The following is a 15,052-nucleotide window of genomic DNA, read 5'->3' on the forward strand; positions in this document are numbered from 1 at the left end:
AAAAGAATAAAAAGTATTAATATGAGATAGAAATAATATATAACAAACTTTAATCGATAAGAAAGATGTGAGTATTAATTAAAAAAATATTTAATACAAGCATAACTTCAGATTAAAATATTAAAAAAATAATATAAATTTTTTGTTATCAATTAAATTAATTATTTTTAGATACTTAATTCTTATATATAAGAATGAAAATAGTAATAAAAAAATATTAAACTTATTTTACCTTCATATTTAATGTTTTCTTTATATATTTTTGAAAAAATGAGAAATTTCGTATTCTAGTGTCTTTTTTTAAAAAATGAAAGTGTGCAACTTTACAATAGTAGAGTAGTTACAAATATCGATTCTCATATATTAAATATTTATTTTATATAAAAATATTTTTAGGTATTTTTATTTTAATAAGAGAATTTTTAAAAATTTTATTAATTTTTTATCTAATTTAATTTTTATTTATCATAATTATTTATAAATTAAATTTAAATATTTTAAAAAATAAATTATTAATAAATAAAAATAATATTGTACTATAATATAAATTATTTATCAAAAATTAAAATATAATTTATATATTTAAAAATATCTATTTATATAAATTTTAAATATAATTTATATATTCAAACATAATATTTATTTATATGTATAATTTATTATAAATTTTGATTAAATATAATAAACATTTTGTCTATATATTTATTATTTGTATACTTTTTTATAATTTGATAACATTGGTGTGTTTATTTTATAATAATAGAAAAAATTGATTACATAATATTTATAATTAATTTATATAGTAATGAGTTTTATATAACTAATGTATGTAATATTTTAGAGAATAATTGAATAATGTGACGTTGTACATTGAATCTTTGATAATAACTATATAATATATATTAGTTCTATGCTTCATTATTCGGCCCTTTAACTAATCCTTTCAAGAGTAATTAATGTTAGGAATTAGAGACATTTTTTTTAGCTATTATGAAAGTAAAGGAAAACATATAACATTAAACTTAAATATTTTAATACATAAAATAAAAAAATATTAATATAAATATTGAAAATAAAGAATATAAAAATTTAAACCTTATAGAAAATGTTGATATGATTTGAATCGATGAATATTCTTTTTCAATTTTACACTGAAATTAACTTATTTATATATACATTGTATTTAATTTTATTATTATTATTTTTTGTTTATTTTAGTTCCGTTGCTTATTAATGCTTATCTTTTATTGTTACTATTTAACAACTCAAGATTTACCAACTCAGGAGTTGTAATAACCGGACAAATTACTATATTTAATATAATACAACATTATAAAACAAAAAATATATAAATAGAATCTATTAAACTATGATTATCATGTAACAATACCTAAACATTCATATAATATATATATATATATATATATATATATATATATATATATATGTATATATGTATATATGTATGTGTGTGTATAGGACATATAAAACATAAAATAGTTTCTGCCAATTTTGACTTTAAAAACATAAAAATTCTTTTTGAAGTTACAACAAAGCTTTATACATATATACAAATGTACATCTACTATAGATATTGCAAACACAAAGTCCTAGTGCCAATCAAGCATCTTGAAAAACATGTTGTATTAGAATAGCACAACAAGGCATAAACTAGTATGATCGTTCCAACATGACTATCCACCAAGCGTGTCTTCCAACCTAATCTTTCTCAACTCCCATATCAAATATGATTATTGTAGTCCTACAACAAGGAAAAATAAGAGTAAGCTTGAAACAAAGAAATCAACATATATAAAAGCAAATAGTCAACTATATAAACATCATTAACATCAACTACTCATCAATAATCATATGCTCAACTTATCAACTCAACATTCAACAACTTAACAACATACAAGAATTCACATATTTCACACAGCAACATAATAACATATTATACAACTCATCAACTTAGGATGTGTTTGGGAGCTAGTTGAGTTAAACTCAACAAGGGTTGAAAAAAAGCTACATTCATAAGCTGTTACTTTTTCTGTATTAGAATCTGTGTTTTTCTGTTGAATGTGATTTCAAATTGGTATTCAAACACACTTAGTTGTATAGCCATTTTGTAGCACAACTCCACAACATAACAACTTTACATCACAATATATTAATAACATAATTTATCAATTAAGTACATTAACAAAACAACTTATCAACACAGTATATTAACAACACTACTTATCAATGAAGTATATTAACAACACTACTTATCAACAAAGTATATTAACAACATAGCTTATAATCAACACAGTATATTAATAGCAAAGTTGGTTGCACTGGGTGCGAAGTGGGATTGGGGTCTCTAGGTGAATGGGGTCGGGCATGGAAGAGGTGGTACCGAGTGTGATATCAGTAAATGGAGTTTTAGGACCTCTACTGATATGGCATTGAGCATGGCACTTATCACGTCGGGTGTTATTCTTTAGAGGAGTCTTTGTCAAGCCTTAGCGTCGGGCGAGACACCTTGCGCTGGGCGTGAGAGGGCCCTGATGCCCTTGGGGTTAATTCGTCGAGCGTGGCAATTATCATGTCGGGCATAATTACCCTTGTAAGTCTCTGCAAAATTTACGTCAAGCGTGGCACTTACCACACCAAGCGAGATTCCCTTGGGGAGTCTCTACCAGATCAGGGTCGGGCAAGATTTTCTCCACATCAGGTGTGAGAGAGCTTGGAGCTCTCTGGTTGAGCTCCGCGCCAAGCAAAATAGAAATTTTGTTGGGCGCGACTTTGTTTTGTGCTATGGGAATATATGATATATTTTTAATGTGAAGATGAGTTGCAAACATGTGTGTTGAATTGTTATTAAGTGTCGAATGTGTTGTGTGTTGTTGGAGTTGTTTTATAAGTTTTATGTTGTTTCATGTGTGGAATGTTGATGTGTTGTTGAAGCATGTTGAGATGATAGAGTTGTGAAGTTGTAGAGATAGGTAAAGTTGATATATGGGTTGTTTTGTTGAAAAATTGTATTGTTGAGTTGTTGTGTTGCTAACAATGTGTTGTTGTACCATGTTGATGAGATGTGTTGACCACTTAGGACTAGAGGAGATGTTTTTGAAAGTTACTCATCCCATTGTGTGGATTGAGTGTGTTGTGGTGCTCTAAAAGCCCAATTTGTTGAAAACCCTCCTTGGGAAGTTGTCTCTTGGAGTAGATGTTGTGTTGTTCTCCTCTAGAACTTAGTTGGTACTGTTTGTGGGCAAGGTCGAGGCACACGTGTATGAAGCGATCACAGTATAGGGGTCAGGTCGAGCTATACTGATTACAAGGGACCAAAAATTAAGTAAAGTACAAAGTCGAAAACTTAGTTTGTGGCACCCTCTAACCCGTATACCATAACATATAAATAATAAATTTTGAATAACATAATCTTTTATCATTTAAATACCAAACGTGTTCAGATAGAGAGCATCACATCTATAACTTAAACAAATAACATAATCAACGGAAATTAAAAAAGAAATAAGGCTAAGGTTTTCAAAATAATTTAATAGAAATAACATCCTAATTTAATCCTATCTACGCCCCAATGTCACATGTCCTATCAGAGCAAAGCCTAACACTGAAGCCTAAGCTTCATCACCAACATCCTCAGCCTCATGCTGATTATCACCTGTATTACAACCAAAGGAAAACAACACAAAAGGAAATGGAGTGAGAAACATCTCACTTTGTCTCACGGTGTAGGAATACACATCGGATAGCCAAACACAAATAAGACATGTATATGTACATAGCATAGATAGATTAACAACAATATCACATCCCACTCATCCAAGACATAAAAATCACTTTAACATATAACATTAAAATGCATATGTAATGGACACGAACTAATATTATCATGCATGTGGCGCCAGTAACACATCACATGATGCATTGTCGCTAGCAACACACGTAGAGTAGTCTAGGAGTACATGCTGGGTCACACCCTCTGCGCACTCTCATTAGAAGGACATACTACCAGGGTCTAGTTGGGATATCTAAGCCGCACAAGATACATCCCTGCACATAATGGGCGAGACTGGGACTTACAAACTAAGCTATCCCCAAGGACTAATCCCTAAGCTTTTACACAAGGGGGGCTTCCCTGATAGTGTATTCCATATCGTACCCTTAAAAATATTTATGCAAATGATGCATGTAAATCAAGGCTCTATGCATTCTCATATCACATTATCATCTCTCATTATCATATAACATTATCATGTCATTCCATCGTATCAAATTTTCTCACATCACATACTCATCAATTATATTCATTAAAGGATAACATTATATAACACAAGAGATTCACATCATTGCATATCATAGATCACAAGAGAGAAGTAACATAAGATTCACATTGCACCAATAGAATTCACCAAACAAAGAAAGAAAGAAAGAAGCGTAACAGAGCCTTTGGCGCTCAGCCCCAGATTGGGCGCTCAATGCGAGGCTTCTAGAGGGTAATTTCAAATTTCTGGTTGAGCTACACTTCGCGTGGAATCTCACGCTCAGTGTGGGTCACGCTAAGCCTCAGGCTCACACTTAGCCTGAGGGTCACAGACAGTATTATCAACTTTTTGTCACCTTGACTCTTAGTGCCAAAAATGACGCTTAGCGTGGTTTCTACGATCAGAACTCTGCAGATCTACGATTTTTTGCATTTTGTATCCAAATTATTGGTCTCTTCTACGATCATAATATCCTAAATTTCTGATACAATATTCTCAATTTTATTATTATTATCTTATTCTTAAAATAATAATGTAAATTTTTTGTTGTCATATTCTAAAATAAATAGAGATTAAATATAATATTTTTATATAATTTTAATGCATTAGAATTTTTATCATAATATTTTCAGAAACTAAAATGGAAATATATAAAATATAATGACATTATAAAATTTTAAAACCCTATTTATAATATTTTTCAGAATAATATTTTAATTACTATTATGAAAAATAAATATTTAAAATTGTTAAGTGTTTAATATAAATAATTATTTTAAATTTATATATATTTATATTATAGAAAAAAAAAAGTTAAAAAAAAAAGATACCTTATCTACATTAAATGTATGGATAAACTTATGTAGTGAAACATATCCATTAGTAAAAAGATTTTATCTACAAGTAAACAATGGTTAGAAATCAACCAAAAAGGAAAAACATATCATTACATACAAACTAAGTAATCATTACCAAATTTGCTATAAATAGGCCATGTGGTGGGGGAATATGGAACTAAAAGATTTTGAGAAGAGAGAAAGAGAGAACTTACAGAGAGAACTTACGGAGAGAAAGAATATTAAGAAGGAAGAGGGAAAAAGAAAAGAAAGAAAGGAGAAAAGAAATATACAATTTTAGAATACTCCAAGTCATTTCATTTTTCTACTAAGGTAAGGGGGAGGAGATATTTATCTTTTTAAAATTTTATATACTATTATGTTTTTTATTTATGTTATATCTATATATATTTATTTAGTGAGGTGTTCCTAACCTCACTACTACAAGAGCCATATTTTACATCGATTTTTCTAGGCATTTTACATCAGTTTTGGAACCGATGTAGATTAAGAAGATGTAGAAAGTATCAGACATTCTTCATCGGTTGTTCAATAATCGATGTAAAACTGGTAACCCCTCACCGGCGACGGCGAAAACCCTAACGCGCCTCACCACCCAAGCCACTCCCAGGTCCGTCCTCCTCACCACCGCCCACGACAAGTTCTTCTCCAACGGCTTCGACCACGCCTGGCCCCAATCTGCTGCCTCCCCCTCCACTGCCCTCCATCACCTAGAGTCCATGGTCGCCTCCCTCAAACCCGTCGTCGCCTCCCTCATCTCCCTCCCCATGCCCACCATTGTCGTTGTCAACGGCCATGCCTCCACCGCCGGCCTCTTGCTCGCGCTCAGCCACGACTACTTCACCGCTGTCATGAGGTCCAAGATCAGGTCGGCGCCGTCAACATGAGGACGGCGGAGGATGCATCTATTTGGAGAGTCGCGTGACGAGGGCTTGGATTGTTGCTCAATGTCATGGAGAATGAGGGACTCTGTCATTTGAAGTGGAAATACTACATTGGTCCTTTAGTTAACCGATGTAGAATGATTAAATAATTACAAAAATGCCACCGTCCTTTTTTTTACATCGGTTGTTCAATAACCGATGTAGAAAGCTCGACGTAGAATATTATTTTTGTGGCTAAACGACCACTGTAGCGCATTTTTTAAAACTTATTACCAAAATAAGGCTATTTTGAAACAATTTACACCTTTGGGGTTCTTTTATTGGGTGTCGCTATGGGCAACAGCGACACCCATGACACGTGGGTTTTTTTTTTTTTAAGGCTTGATTGGGCTGGACCAGTGTCGCTATAGGCTTGCCCAGTACGTCAAAGTGGCGCTGTGAGCCACAGCGCCACATAATTTTATTTTTTTTTGTTTTTAAATTATTTATTACATTATTTTTTAGTAGGCGTTGTGGCCCAGTACGCCTGAGTGGCGCTGTGGCTCACAGCGCCCCATTTTTTTTTTTTGTTTTTCATTTTTTTTTAAATTATTTTCTTAACAGGCGCTGTGGCCCAGTACGCCTGAGTGGCGCTGACAGCGCCTCATTTTTTTTTTCGTTTTTTAATTATTTTTTACATTAAATAAAATTAAAACAGAATTAAATTAAATTAAATAAATTAAAATTTTAAATAAACTTATTTTCTAATTAAATAAAATTAAAACAGAATTAAATTAAATAAATTAAAAAATTTAAATAAACTTTTTTTCTAATTAAATAAAATTAAAACAGAATTAAATTAAATAAATTAAAAATTTAAATAAACTTATTTTTTAATTAAATAAAATTAAAACAGAATTAAAATAAATAAATTCAATATTTAAGCAGAAATAAATTAAACGTATTTCAAATATAAATCAATTTTTTTTAATTAACATAAATAACACAGAATTAAATTAAATCAATTTAGAATTTATATAAATTTAATGACACAGAAATAAATTAAATCATTTATAAATTTGTAATTATTTATTTTTTTAATAAACATAAATTACACAGAAATAAATTATATCAATTTATAATTTCAATATAATTATTTACGAAAAAATTTAAATTAACCAGAATTAAATTACAGCTATTTCAAATATAAATAAAATATTTTTTTAATTAACATAAATAACACAGAATTAAATGAAATCATTTTAAAATTTATATAAATTTAATTTTTTAATAATTATAAATTACATACAAAAAGTTTTTAACCGCAGTGCCACGTGTCAGCGTCTCATTGGCCAAGCACGCGGTGAATTTATTACGCGCCAAGTGAGCCGCTATGAGTTGCAACGCCTCAAATTAGCTGTGGACACGTGTCAGCCTCTGTGTGGTCACGCAGGCGGTCAATTAATGAGGCGCCATGAGTTGCAATGCCTCAAATTAGCTGTGGACACGTGTCAGCCTCTGTGTGGTCACGCAGGCGGTCAATTAATGAGGCGCTATGAGTTGCAACGCCTCAAATTAGCTGTGGACACGTGTCAGCCTGTGTGTGGTCACGCTCTGGGCCATAGCGCCTCAAATTTATATATATTTTTTTTCGTTTTTAATTTTTTTTCACATTATATTACCTCTTTTTAAAAGTTATAATTTTTCAAAAATTTTAATTCTTTTCTATTTTTTATCAGACATTTTTTTATAAATTTTTTTTCATATTTTATATTTATAAAATATAATATATATACTTTACAAAAACACCACGTGAGGCGCTGTGAGCCCAACCGTCTCAGAGGCGCCCTAGGCCACAGCGCCTCAATTTTTTAAATTTTTTTTTCGTTTTTAAATTTATTTCACATTATATTACTTCATTTTTTAACTTTATATTTTTAAAATTTTCTATTGTTTTTTTCTTTTTTATCAGAAATTTTTAAAAAAATTAATTTTCTTTTTTTGTATTTATAAAATATTAAATATGGTATAAATATCAGACCACTTGAGGCGCTGTGAGCCCAAACGCCTTGGAGGCGCCCTAGGCCACAGCGCCTCATTTTTTAATTTTTTTTTGTTTTTAAATTTATTTCAGATTATTTTAAGCCGACTTGAGGCGCTTTAGCCTATAGCGCCTCTATAAAAGTCTCCACCAGCTACAGCGACTCGTTTAATATGGCGTTCATGGCTTATATTGAAACCCAAATTTGTCACGTGTCATGGGTGTCGCTGTGGCCCATAGCGACTCCTAGTAAAACAGCCCCAAAGGTGTAAAATGTTTCAAAACAGCCTCATTGTGGTAATAAGTTTCTAAAACTACACTACAATGGTCGTTTAGCCTATTTTTGTAGTAGTGCCTCATTTACTTGCTTAATCTGAGATATTTTTTACTCTTAATAATTAATGATCAGGTGTTCGTAGTTTATGTTGTTTAATTATTTTATGATGTTTATCACTGTCATTTAATAAATTATTATTCTTTAATACATTCCATTTTTGTAAACTATATTATATTAAATTTTAAATAATTAAAAATATTTAAACTTATTTAGCTTAATTATTTTATATTAATTCTAACTATAATATAGCTTTGTTAAAATATCCTAAGCTCATCTTTTTATTATTTCTTCATATATTATAAAGATAAATGTTATTCAATGACCATAAAGAATAAAGTTTGAATTAATTTGTAGTTGAAGGTTTGACCTTGGGAATTTAAATGAGTAAGGACTTAAGGTAAAATATTCTTTTGTTGGTTGATATTATGATAATGTTCATTTATCCTGACTAGTCACTATTAAAATAATTCAAATTTTATTATAACAAGACAATCTAAAATTTATTTATATGTATAAATATATACATATATATTTAATATTGGTTATAAATAATTCTGTACATTCTATTAAATTATTTATATTTATTGGATATGTGTTCTCACTCCTCATTTTTATTTATTTTTAAAATTAGATATATTAAAATAGATGGATATACCCGCGATTTTAGGTCCTTTTACAGTTATTATTACTATTGTCTTCTTGGGAGGGAATTGGAATGTAGATGTTGTTTCCAACTCTGTCACGCTTGAAGGCATATGATTATCTTCATTTTTTTCTGTAACAAGAAAACCCCACTATTATCGATGGACCTATTATAATAACTTTCTTTTGACCACCAGCCAACTGTACTAATCCAATTGTAAATTTATTTCCACCACCAATGTAACTATTGTAATAGAAGTGGAAGAAATAAATAATATGTAAAATAGTATAATGTTGTAAATATTTTTAGAATAGTATGTAATGTAATTATAAGATAATTATTTGTAAACAAGTTCACAAAATCTTTTTTGTCTTTATGTAAAATATTATTAATGATATAATTGTGATAATAACATATAAGAAAATATACATTTAATATTATATAATTAGGTGTTATACTATACAACCACTAAGGTGAGATGATTCATGATTATGTTCAATTCCATAGAGTATTTTGGACATTTAATGTAATATTCCTAAACTCTAATAGAATATTATGAAATTTTCTTGTTATTACTAGAATAATGATTTTAAATAAACCCTAACAGAATATTTTGAATTTTATTATTATTATTCTAACTTTAGAATAATGGTTTTAAATTTTATTTTCATCACATTTAAAAATAGATAAGGGTGGATATTTTATTACTTTATAATATAAATACTTGTTATCCAATTTTATTATTTTTATATGTGCGTATTATTATATATATATAATTGTTAAAATTTTTAACTGTTTGCAAGTAATTATATTAATTATATATATATATATATATAAACCGGAGTGCTGATTGATATTAGCTTCGGCTATATATATCTATATAAATAAATATGTTAAGACTAGAAATCCTTAATCCTGTAATGAGTTACAGTAAATTTCAAAATATAAAGCCACGGGATTTGATGTTGCAATAACGAATCATGGGATTTGCCGCAAGAAACTTAGTGAACGTAGGAAACTTAGTTACAAGATAGGAAACTTCGTTATATCTTAGTTAGTTAATTTAAATGAAAGCTTAGTCAGTCAATTTGACGCAGTGGATAAGTGTTGCAGTAAAATCAATCGTAGAAGATAAGGGTAATAAATCAATTTGGTCCAGAAGATAAGAGTTGCAGTAATAAATCAATTTGATGATAGGTAAGATATTATCGCATGACATCATCAAATGATATCATATCCAAGAGCACGAGATGCCTATAAATAGCAGCGGAGATTGAACATTCAGAAACGGGGAAAGAGAGAGAGCATCAAAGAGAGAAGAGAAAGAACAGACTAAGAAAAAAAAACGTGAGGAGAAAAAAATTGTGGCACGCTGTTTCGGTTTATCAATCTTTAGAGCAATTTTATATCTTTACTAAGGTAAGGGGATGAGAACCTTATCTCTTTAAAATTTTATATACTATTATGTATATTTATTTATGTTATTTTTTATATATATTTATTTAGTGAGGTGTCCCTAACCTCATCTATTTGCTTAACTTATGATTATTTTTATCTATAATAATTATTAAGGTGTTCATATTTTATATTGTTTAATTATTTTATAATGATTGTCATATTTATTTATATCATTGGTACTCTTAATATATTCTTTTTACGTAAATATATTTATTTTAAATATATTTATAATCAACTATGATATAGTTGTGATATTTTGGATTCGTCTTGTTATTATTTCTTCACGTATTTATGAAGATAAATATTACTCTATGGTCATAGAAGATAAAGTTTGAATTATTTGTAGCTGGAGGTTTGACCTTAGGGATTTAAATAAGTAAGAAATAAAGGTGAAATATCCTATTGTTGGTTAAGGTGAAATATCCTTTTGTTGGTTGGTATTGTGATCATGCTCATTTATCATGACTAGTCACTACAAGTATAATTCAAATTTTATTGTATCATGAAAATTTAATATATGATCTATATATATATATATATATGTTTAATATTGATTATAAATAATTTTGTATATTCTTTTGAGTTATTATATTTATTGGATATTGTTCTTACTCCTTTCTTTTCTTTGTTTTTAAAATTAAATGTAGTATAAAATAGATGGATCTACTTGGAATTCCAGATCATTTTGCAGTTGTTATAGCTGTTGTCTTCTTTGGAAGGAATTGGATGTGGAGGCTATTTGATGAATCTATTATAATTTTATTTGTTATTGTAAATTTATTCCCACTATCAATGTAAATATTGTAATAGAAGTGAAAGAAAGAAATATTGTATAAAATAATACATTATTGTAAATATTTTAGAACGATATATCATGTATTAAATTCACAAAATATTCTTTTTCTTTATCTTTATCTTTATCTTCAAAAAAAAAATATTGTTAATGATATAATTGCGAAATATTATATAAGAAAATATATAATTATTGTTATAGGGCGTTACATTTAAATCTTGTATCGATGGGTTCAAATACTGCAAGCCCATTATTCAAGTTGATGACACATTCTTATATGGAAAACACAAAGGAACTCTCCTCGTGGTCATGGCTTAAGACGATAACAATAAAATCTTTCTAATTGTCTTTTCCATGTTGAGGGTGAAACAACAAATACATGATTTTTCTTTCTACATTACCTAAAAAGACATGTTTGCCCTTAAGATGACCTTTGCTTAATTTTCGACAGGCACGAGTCTATAAAAAATGCCTACACTAGACAAGACAGTGGTTGGACACTAGAGAATTCAGTGCATGTGTTTTGTATTCGTCATATTGCCCAAAACTTCATGAGGCATTTCAAGAATGCAGAAAGAAAAAAAAATCATTAACATGGGTATGTAATTCTTTTTTATTTCAAACTTATCATTAATTATTTTTATTTGTTTGACCATATTTTCACAATACTAAATTGTTCATTTTTTGCTTATCTAATTTCACAGCTTATGGGATGATTGAGTCAAGATTCAATTACTACTACATCACACTAAGGAGCGAAACAGAAACCGAATGACTCAACATTATAAAGAACAATGAGCTCTTGCATGGGACGGTGGCCGACGATGGGGATACATACTACCAACTTGACAGAGGCAATAAATTCCATTCTTAGAAAAATAAGAAATTTGCCAATTTCCACAATTATCATGTTGACTTATAAGAGATGTAATTCCTTATTCATCCAAAGAGGGAAGGAAGTTGATGCTAAACTCAAGGTTGACGAAGTTTATACTAAAATAATCAATAGGGCCATGAGAGATGCAGAGTCGAAGGTTAATAGTCATCATGTCTTTGAATTTGATCGTTGTAGTACACATTTTCTGGTGCAAGAGACCATTAACCTAAGGAAAAGACGACATACCAAAAATTTCACGATTAGACTACATGACAAGTGGTGTGACTACAAGAAATTCCAGAAGCTACACATGCCATGCTCCCATGTTGTTGTTGCATGTAAGCATGTTCACCACAATTACAAATCTTACATAGATCAGGTATACACATTAAAGTATGTTTCAAATGTGTATAACGAATTATTTGGTAAATTGTCCAACTAATCTTATTGGTCGGAATGTGAAGAACCGCAAATCATATCAAATTTAAAAAATATTATAAATAAAAAAAGGTTGTCCAAAGTCATCATCCCGAATTCGTACTGAAATAGATATGGTTGAACCAAGACAACTAAAAAAATGTTCTCTATGTCAAAATGTAGGTCACTCCAAGAAGAAATATTCTTACCATCAACAACCTTAAATTTCAGTTTATTTTGTGTAACTTTCACAAATGTAATGTTATGTAATTTTAAATTATTTAAAATTTTAATTTAATTATGTATGTTTCACAAATATTATCAAATTTTCACTATAATTTTATTTATATTTAATTATAAATGCAAAAAATATAAATTACATAAAATTTAAAAATTACAAATATAAATATAATATTAATTTCTAAAATTAAAAATAAATTATAATTAAAATATTAAATATCTATATTTATTGAAAAAATTAAATTATTAAACTAATTCAAAATATTAAATTACCAATATTTATTAAATAACATTGAAATATTTAAATTATAAAATATATTAATTTCTAAATTTAAAATTTTAATTATAACTAAAATAATTTTTAAAATATTTACACTAAAAAATAAAATAGAAAAAAAGATCCAATAAAAAATCAGTTTGAGAACCACAGATTTCTCAAAAGAAATTTTGAATGTTTTGATCAAAATTTAAAAAAAAAAATCATTTATTAATTTACTGACTTCTTACCAGTAAAACAGTATAACAGTAAAACAGTATAAATTATAAAATGTAATGTGAATAATTTAGGGAAATATTAAAACAAAACAGTATATTAAAAAAAGTCATTTTTATAAAATGAATTTTAAAAATTAAAAATAAAATTTTAAATTTCATGAGCGACCCCACACGATCACATGGGCTCTGACTATGCAGATGCAAACAATCTCATTAATTACGAATGTACATTGCGAATTCAATATCAACCGTTCATTCGAAAATCCAAAAACGGCACTTTTGTTCCGTAATTAGCTCGCACCCACCGACCGACACATTTTAAACACAAAAGCTTCTTAAAACTGACTATCATAAACTGACCGGTCATCGAACTGATTAAGATACTGAGTTAATAGGTTAAAAGTTAAATTAATAGATCATTAATTAAATTGTATGACTCAATTTTTATTTATTTTTATTAAAAAAAATATTTATATTAAATATATTTTATATTTATAAATTATAATAAATTTATATCTTATTTTAAATTTTAATTTTTCTATCTTATTTAAAATTATTTTTATTTTTAATTTGTAAAAACATACATAAAAAATTACATGTTAAACTGTATATTAATATAAATTAAAAATATAAATAATATGTATATATATAATATGTTTGTAATTGATATCACAAAATAATATATATAATATCTATATAAATATTATATTATTAAATATATAATTTAAAATTAATAATATATTATAAAAATTATTTAAGTTGTATATATTACAAATAAACAAACAAATTCAATATATAAAAAAATATTACAAACAAATACATTAGAACAAGTAGTCGTTGTTATATTTAATAAGACTCTTTACTCTTCCATTAAGATATTCAATTTTCATTATTATTTTTGTGATTTATGGCCTTTTAATTTTTTTTTTAAAATAAGAAAAAATAGTGGTTGAACTGGTATCAAAAAATTGACCAGTTCAATCCAGTTTAAAACGGGTCAAATGTATAACCGATCTAACTTAAGATTCGGACCAGTTAAACTACCGGTTCCTGGTCCAACCAGTCCAACCGGCTGGTTCGATCCGGATTTTAAACTATATTTTAAATCTTTAATATAATAAAAACATATTTTTAATTTAATTTTAAACATAGTAGTCAAAACTCTCGATTAGCGATCTCACAAAGAAAGAAACTCAGGTCCACTCTCATTCTATATTATTTGGAGAATAATAATAATGAAAACTTTAATTGTCATCAGATAGAGTCTTGTAAAAAGATTAACCTCACATTGAACTTGTTCCGGCCAAGAGGTGGACTAGGGTTTTTCCTAGATCGTGCCTCAGAGCCAGAGCATTCAAAAGTGTAATCTGTCCTCCTAGCTCTAGGGTTTTTGGTTTTATACTTTTGTGTTTATGGGCTTCGTGGACCCCGCGATTTTCGGGATTCTCCTTAACCGCTCTTATCCTGAAGTCGTGGGAGTGGGTGGTTGTTAGCCAAGTCGGTATTTTACCGAGAGTGCCTTCACAAGGAGACCTATCGGGAAAGTGGTGAATTTCCTCTCGGGTGCATGTAACCGAGATCGGAGCCGAGTTGCCACACCTTGTGATAGTACCGTCAGATATTGGACGAGTAGAGGGTCTAGTCGGGATTTTTCCTAGACGGTATGTTAGTCGAGTTAGCTCTCAGCTTCCGAGAAGCTACTCGGTTTGGGGCGCCATGATTCACTTCTTCCGAAAAGATACTCGGCCTAGGAC

The 15,052-nt window shown here is 28.6% G+C and overlaps 1 long non-coding RNA gene across 1 annotated transcript; it reads left to right on the forward strand.

The window, feature by feature from the left end:
- The first annotated feature begins 9,909 nt into the window (after nt 1-9,909).
- On the forward strand, nt 9,910-11,369 carry LOC145957019 (uncharacterized). The gene is made up of 2 exons (XR_014433456.1): nt 9,910-10,437; nt 11,124-11,369. It is a non-coding gene; the product is annotated as an uncharacterized LOC145957019 (long non-coding RNA).
- The last annotated feature ends 3,683 nt before the right edge of the window (nt 11,370-15,052 follow it).

The sequence above is a fragment of the Cajanus cajan genome, chromosome 4 (genome assembly GCF_000230855.2).
Source record: "Cajanus cajan strain Asha chromosome 4, NIPB_CcT2T_4, whole genome shotgun sequence".
NCBI lineage: Eukaryota > Viridiplantae > Streptophyta > Magnoliopsida > Fabales > Fabaceae > Cajanus > Cajanus cajan.